The sequence below is a fragment of the Jaculus jaculus genome, chromosome 5, assembly GCF_020740685.1.
Source record: "Jaculus jaculus isolate mJacJac1 chromosome 5, mJacJac1.mat.Y.cur, whole genome shotgun sequence".
In the NCBI taxonomy this organism is placed as follows: Eukaryota; Metazoa; Chordata; class Mammalia; order Rodentia; family Dipodidae; genus Jaculus; species Jaculus jaculus.
Window position 1 is genome coordinate 153,433,501 of NC_059106.1, and position 8,030 is coordinate 153,441,530.

Consider the following 8,030-nt stretch of genomic DNA (forward strand, 5'->3'; position numbering starts at 1 on the left):
CTTTCTTTCTTTCTGATGAACTGAAAAATTTTAGGGTGGGCTGGAGATACAGCTTAGCAGGTAAGGTGCTTGCCTGTGGAGCCTAAGGACTCAGGTTTGATTCTCCAGTACCCACATAAGCCAGATGCACAAAGTGGCACACATGTCGTGTCTGGAGTTCATTTGTAGCAGCTGAAGGCTCTGGCTTATCTATTCTTTCTCTGTCCCTAACCCCTTTCTCTCTGACTTCTCTCTCATAAATAAGATAAATAAATTATGTAAAAAATATGCTTTTTTTTAAAAAAATTAGTGTTTGCCATGCAGCCATGGTGGTGTACACCTTTAATCCCAGCACTCGGGAGGCAGAGGTAGGAGGATGGCTGTGAGTTCAAGGCCAGCCTGAGACAATGTAGTGAATTCCAGGTCAGCTTGGGCTAGAGTGAGATCCTACCTCAACAAACAAACAAACGAACAAACAAACGAATGAATGTACTCCCCCCCTCACCCCAGAGTTTAGGGTTGATCACAAGAACATGGGAAGGGAATATTTATAATTGCTTGTTCACTTTACCAGTGGCTATCCTACTGGAAAAAAAGTCTCTCTCCTCTAACAACCATTATGATCATCCCTCAGAGCTTCTGTCAACTGCTTATAAATCCTCAGGGAAGGGGGAAGGATAGAGCCTCATGAGCCCTTACCAATCCATTACAGAGTGTTAATAGGGCCACTTTTGTGCTGATAACTACAGCTGGTGGTCTCCCTAACAGGCTTGCCACTGTTGCATCAATGGCCCGGTCTTGTCTGTCCAGCCAGTAGTGTAGCTCCCAGAGCCCACAGCCAGGTACTGCTATGTATGACAGACAGCTTTTCCCAGCAGCCGGCATAGCTCTCTAGCACTGTGACAGGTAGACAGCAGGGAAGAAACTTAAAGTTCAGCTTCACCTTGAATTCTCTGTGTCCCATGACCAAAGCATGTGGGGTCCTCAGTCATAAGGTCATACCATCATATTCTAGTGGGCACCAACAGTAGTGGCAAAAGCCTGTACTGTCCTGTGGCTGGAGGACTTCCTAACCAACAGCTCATAGGGATGTAGTTCATTCTAAGCAGTGTACTTTTTGTTCAGTAACTCATGGTATCTGGGCTTTATCCACAAATTCAGGTGCCTCTGTTTAAACTTTTTAATTAAATTATTATTATTATTATTATTATTATTATTATTATTATTATTTAGGGAGAGAGAGGGAGACAGAGGGAGGGAAAGAGAATTAGCACGCCAGGGCCTCGGCCACTGCAATCAAACTCCAGACGTTTGTGTCACCTAGTGGTCATGTGTGACCTTGCACTTGCCTCACCTTTGTGTGTCTGGTTTACATGGGATCTGGAGAGTCAAACATGGGTCCTTAGTCTTTGCAGGCAAGCACCTCAAGGACTAAGCCATCTCATGAGCCCTGTTTAAACTTTTATTTACCTTTTAAGTTTTATCATTTTTATTTATTATTTATTTATTATGGCCTTTTCATAGATATATGTTGCATTCTGATGATATACATCCGCTATTTTATCCTCCCCCACTCTCTCTGAACTCCCTCTTCTTCCCAAGACTTACCTGTGGCTACATCACAGAAGAAAATGTCTCCCCCTCCATTAACAACCATGCACTGCCATTAGGAGTGGGGAGACTCATGAGCTTGTCCTCTGTCCATTTGGATTTCTCTGGAATGCGGCTCACGGGTGGCTTCAGCACCTTATGGAGGCTGCACTGGTGTCTGAATGTTAAGGTCTCAGATTGGGCACTCGTGTTTCATGTTCTGGGCCAATACAGTTTGGCTGCATATGGATGCTTGATTCCTATGTGTTCTCATTTTTATGTTTCAAGGAACCTATGAAAGACACCTGTTTAAACTGCTGGCTATGAAGTAATTGACTATGCCTTTTAATCCCGTCACAGTCATTCAGCAGCTGAAAGATGGCAGTTGGGTGAGTACTTGAGATTGTAGCAACGTGTTCCTTTCTCTGGTAGAGACAAGAGGCTTCACAGGTGGCTGGATGGCTCGTGTTATTACAGGTCCTGGAACTGACATCCAAAAATGTCAGTTCAGCTGAGAAATAACATGTTGATATTTGGATCATTCTGTGTGATATGGAATTGCAGGTAAATTAAGCTTCTGAAAGGGCTTTACGAGCCTCGGGTTTCAGCTCAGATTTTAATGCCACATTGTCTTTCACATATCAACTTGACTTACTTTTTATTTGCTGTTTTCCAATATATCCAAGATAGAGAATAGTATGAAACTTGGTGGTGCACAAATCATTTCTAGTAAGTATCGATTGTCTCCCAAGTGCGTTTAATTAGTCTCTCTTCCTTGTTACTCTAATTTCATCTAGGACACTTCAGGATAAATCTTAGTAGATTAAAGGCTTATCATTCCTAGCAAAATTCTTAAATATCTCCATCTATGTTCAAATTTCTTTTTCACATTTGGAAAAAATCCATTCTAATTAAGACCCTAATAAAGTTGATATTTCTACTTGTTTTAAATAAATTAAATTTTTAATAAATAAGTAAAATAATAAATTAAAATAAATTAATTTTTATAATTTTTTTAAAAAATCACTTTCAAATGATAGTTTAAAAGTATGATAGCTGGGTATGGTGGCACATACCTTTAATCCCAGCACTTGGGAGGTAGAATAGGAGGATTGCTGTGAGTTTGAGGCCACCCTGAAGCTACATAGTAAATTCCAGGTCAGCCTAGGCTAGAGTGAGACCCTACCTTGAGAAACGAACATACAAAAGTATGATAGAACGTTAATGGCTGACATATCTTTTAAGATGCTTACTGCTTGGGGATGGGGACAGGGCTCAGTGGATGAAGTGATCACAGCTCTAATTGGAGTTCCTGAACTGGACCCCCAGATTCCATGTAAGAAGTCAGAAGCCGTGACAGGCTTCTGTGTCCCAGAATGCTAATGCTGACTTGCAGATGGGAGTTAGAGACAAGACACTCTCCTGGGAGCTCATGGCAAGCACAGCAAAGACCAGCAGATAAGCGGTGCTTCAACGAGGTGGGTAGGCAAGGATGAGCTGAACGCTGTCTTCTGACTCACACACCTGTGCTGCAGCATGTGAAGGTGCCCACCCCCAGATAAATAATAATTTTTTTTTTAAAAAGATTCTTATTATGTAACAGGCTCTCCTCCTTTTTTATTCCAAGTCATTTATCTGCTTAAGAAATAAACTTTTTCACTCCCTACATTTGTTTGCATCCTGTAGTATTATTAACTTATTTGGGCTCTATTAAAAATATATTTTTTGGGGGGGGGGTACAGAAATGGCTCAGCAGTTAAGGCACTTGCCTGCAAAACCTAATGACTTAAGTTTGATTTCCCAGTACACAATTAAAGCCAGATACACAGAATTACACACATCTGGAGTTCATTTGCAGCTGCTGGAGGCCCTGGTACACCCATTCTTTCCCTGTCTCTTCTCTCTGTCTCTCTCTTTGCAAATAACAAATAGATTTTTTAAAACATTTTTTTGTTCATTATTTATTTATTTATTTGAGAGCGACAGACATAGAGAGAAAGACAGATGGAGGGAGAGAAGAGAATGGGCGCGCCAGGGCTTCCAGCCACTGTAAACGAACTCCAGACGTGTGCGCCCCCTTGTGCATCTGGCTAACGTGGGACCTGGGGAACTGAGCCTCGAACCGGGGTCCTTAGGCTTCACAGGCAAGCTTTTAACTGCTAAACCATCTCTCCAGCCCAACAAATAGATTTTTTATGATAAGGTCTTGTTATGCATCTCAGGCTTTCTTACAGCTCACAGTCCTCCTGCGTCTCCAGGGTGGCATTATAAAAGCGTACCACTACACCCAGCCTATGCTCTATATTTCTTATAAGCTGGTAGAGAGTCTAAAAGTTTTATTGAATATGGATTTTTTTAGTGATGTGCAGAAACACTTCATGGTCAGTATTAGGTATGTCATATCAACATATGATATCTGTTAGCATGATTCACTCACTATAAATTTTCTACCAATGACCATTGGTAATTGTTGCCATCACCTTCACATTGCTGCCAGAAAACACCAACCAAGACCAGATTTGGGAGGAAAGGGTTTATTCTGGTTTATAGAGAGGCTCCATGATGGCAGGGGAAAAGCATGGCAAGAGCAGAGGGTGAGCATCACCTTCTTGTCAACATCAGATCCACAAATGCAGTGGGAGAGTGTGCCAAACGCTGGCAAGGGGTAGCTGGCTTTCACACTTGTAAGCCTCCCTCCAACCATACACTGCCTCCAGGCGGCTTTAATTCCCAAATTGCCACCATATGGGGACCTAGCACTCAGAAGAAATAATTTTAAGGGGAAACCTGAATCAAACCACCACAATAATTATTGCCTGGGTCCATTCTTTCATGGCATGTGTGAGAGGATATTCTTTTCTTTTCTCTTCTCCTTTTCTTTTTCTGTTTTCAGTGCTGAGGACAGAACCCAGGGCCTTGCAAGCACTCATCCACTCAGATAAATCCTCAGACCCTGAGGACATTCTTTTCTTTTCTTCCTTCCTTCCTTCCTTCCTTCCTTCCTTCCTTCCTTCCTTCCTTCCTTCCTTCCTTCCTTCCTTCCTCCTTCCCTCTCTCCCTCTCCCTCTGTCTCTCTTTCTTTCTTTTTCTTTTGGATTTTCAAGGTAGGGTCTCACTCTAGGCCAGGCTGACCTGGAATTCACTCTGTAGTCTCAGGGTGGCCTTAAACTCACAGTGATCCACCTACCTCTGCCTCCCAAGTGTTGGGATTAAAGGCATGCACCACCATGCCTGGCTTAAATGAGCCCTTTATATTCTTAATTCATTTTATATTGGGGTAGCTATATTTTTCTTTTTTTTGAATTATAATACTTCTTTATGTATTATGGAAATGAATTTATTATCATACATGGTCAAAGCATATTTTCTCAGATTACTATTCACATTTTTGTTTTCTTATGGTTTAGATGTTAAAATTATAAATTAATCCTTTTCAACATCAAATTAATTAGTAATTCCTTACACATACTTTTTATGCTTAAAATTGTAAAAATATCCATCATCAACGGTCTAAAGAGATGGCTTAGTGGTTAGGGTATTTGCCTGCGAAACCTAAGGACTCAGGTTTTTTTTTTTTTAATTTTTTATTTTTATTTATTTATTTGAGAGCGACAGACACAGAGAGAAAGACAGATAGAAGGAGAGAGACGGAATGGGCGCGCCAGGGCTTCCAGCCTCTGCAAACGAACTCCAGACGCGTGCGCCCCCTTGTGCATCTGGCTAACGTGGGACCTGGGGAACCGAGCCTCGAACTGGGGTCCTTAGGCATCACAGGCAAGCGCTTAACCACTAAGCCATCTCTCCAGCCCGAGGACTCAGGTTTGATTTCCCAGTTCTGATGTAAGTCAGATGCACAAGGGGGCACATGTGTCTGGAGTTCATTTGCAGTGGCTGGAGGCCTTGGTGTGCCCATTCTCTCTCTATCTGCCTCTCTCAAATAAGTGAATAAAGAAAAAATTTTCATCATCAAGAATAAGAAACTAGTTTGTGCTCAACATGACATCTCAACCACACCCTCCCAGGCTCAGAGAAACGCGAAGAAGAGGACAGAAAGAATGTAAGAGCCGGAGGTTGAGAAGTGAGGCTGTGGGATACTGTCTTATGGATAAGACAAATCCACTATACTCATGAAATCACAGTAGATAGAGTTTCCTGTATAAGACTAAGCCTGTCAACATCTCTTCATAGAAGGAGGGGTCCATAAGACCCCAAACCTCCCAAAGTAAATAGTGAAGACTGATGAATGCTTGCAGAGGGAAGTCATGTGCATTAGTGGTGTAGCCACTCAAGGATTGCCCTCTCTCCCATAAATAACCTCCTGCCCATGATTATGCAAGTGACCCTAATTTCAATCAGTGGGTAAAAAAGAAGAGGCTTGGGAGGAGATAGATAAATTCCTTGGCACATACCATCTATTAAAGCTAAACTCAGAGCAGATTAATCACCTCAATGAACCCATCACACTCATGGAGTTTGAAAAAGTAATAAAAAACCTCCCCAAAAAGAAGAGTCCAGGACCAGATGGCTTCTCAGCTGAATTCTATCAAACCTTCATGGAAGAACTCAAGCCAATCTTCCTAAAACTGTGCCACACAATTGAAGAACAGGGAAAGCTATCCAACTCCTTTTATGAAACTAGTATCACCCTAATTCCAAAACCAGGCAGAGATGCCACAAGAAAAGAAAACTACTGGCCTATGTCCCTAATGAATTTAGATGCAAAGATCCTGAACAAAATCCTCACAAACTGAATCCAACAACACATCAAAAGCATTATCCACCTTGACCAAGTGGGATTCATCTCAGGAACACAAGGGTGATTTCAACATACAGAAATCTGTCAATGTAATACACCACATAAACAAGGTTAAACATAAAAAAAACCACATGACCATTTTGATATATGCAGAAAAGGCCTTTGACAAGATACAACATCACTGCATGATCAAAACATTGGAGAGAATCGGCATGGTTGGTTCATATCTTAACATAATAAAGGCAATATACAAAGCTCCGAAGAGAGACTTGAGGAATTCCCATTAAGATCAGGAATAAGACAGAGTTGTCCTCTCTCACCTCTGCTTTTTAATATAGTACTGGAAGTCCTGGCTCAAGCAATAAGACAGGAGAAGGAAATGAAAGGGATTCAATTTGGAAAGGAAGAACTTAAGTTAGCTCTATTCGCTGATGACATGCTTGTATAAGTAAGAGACCCGAGAGAAACAACCAATATCTGTCCAAGCAACTCATGGTCTAACCTACTTAGCAACAAATAACCTGATGTGATGCCCACACAAGTGCAATAGTGGCACACAGCCATGGTGGGGAACCAACTGCTCTTGATTTGGCTAACTGATCCCCTCAGTGGTACAGGACCCATAGCTGGAGCTGGAAAACAAGTCAGAACCATATCCAAACATAAGCCCACTCTCCAATATCAAGCTACCATCAGTCACGGGCTACAAGAGGGCCTACACCTATTAAATGCTATATAAAAAAGTAAGGATTATCTCATTTGTCCTGGTGCTAACTTACTCTCTGTTGGAGAATCTGCTTCTCTTTTTCAGATAGATGCAGATCCTAAGGAGAGAGCCACCCATCATACCTCAAAAGGGACCCAGCTGAAACTAAGGAAAATTGGCAAAACAAGCATGGGTGCTGTTTTCCTGATGAACCAGATACCAGGACAAGGGGGAAGAAGACCAACACAGAGAAAAATCAACTCCTAACAACAAATCATAGAGCCAAAGCCCCAGAGGCCCCCAACACCTCATCACTGAAGCAGACCAAAAATGAACCCAACATAGCTCAGGGAAATTTTGTGGAAGAGGGGGTGGAAAGAATGTCAGAGCCACATGTTGGGTCATGATATGCAGAGACATTTATCGTACCAGTAACTGTGTGCTAACTCCACAATGTATGACCCATATACCTCAACCAGTAGGGGCTAATGGGGAGGGGGTAGGTCACGGATGAGCCTAATAATGGTACCAAACTGCCTGTATTTGCTGAATAGAAAACTAATAAAAAAAAAGACAAGGCTTGGAGATATGATTGGGATTTAATGGGAAGAAGAAGGGTTTTAACGGGAGGAGAAAAATGGAAGAGAGAGGATAAGTGTGAAATGCACTGTATGCATATATGAACTTGTCAAAAATAAATTAAAATTACCATAAAATACCAATCTATAATTCACTTCTGTTGTTACTTGCTTTCAAAATTTTCGTGGTTAAAATTGATTTTGGTGTGAAAATCAAGGCAGAAATCCAGGTTAATTGGTTTTTCTACATAGTTCGCTTGTCAAACATTGCTCTTTGGACCCTTTTCCCCATGATTTGGTCTGCTACAATTGGTTGAATATAAAAATAGCTTCACCATGTTTACAGGATCAGAGGGCTTAAGGGTCTCCCTGAATGGTCTTCATTCATTTTCTACCCTCCCCTGGGGCATCATGGGATGTT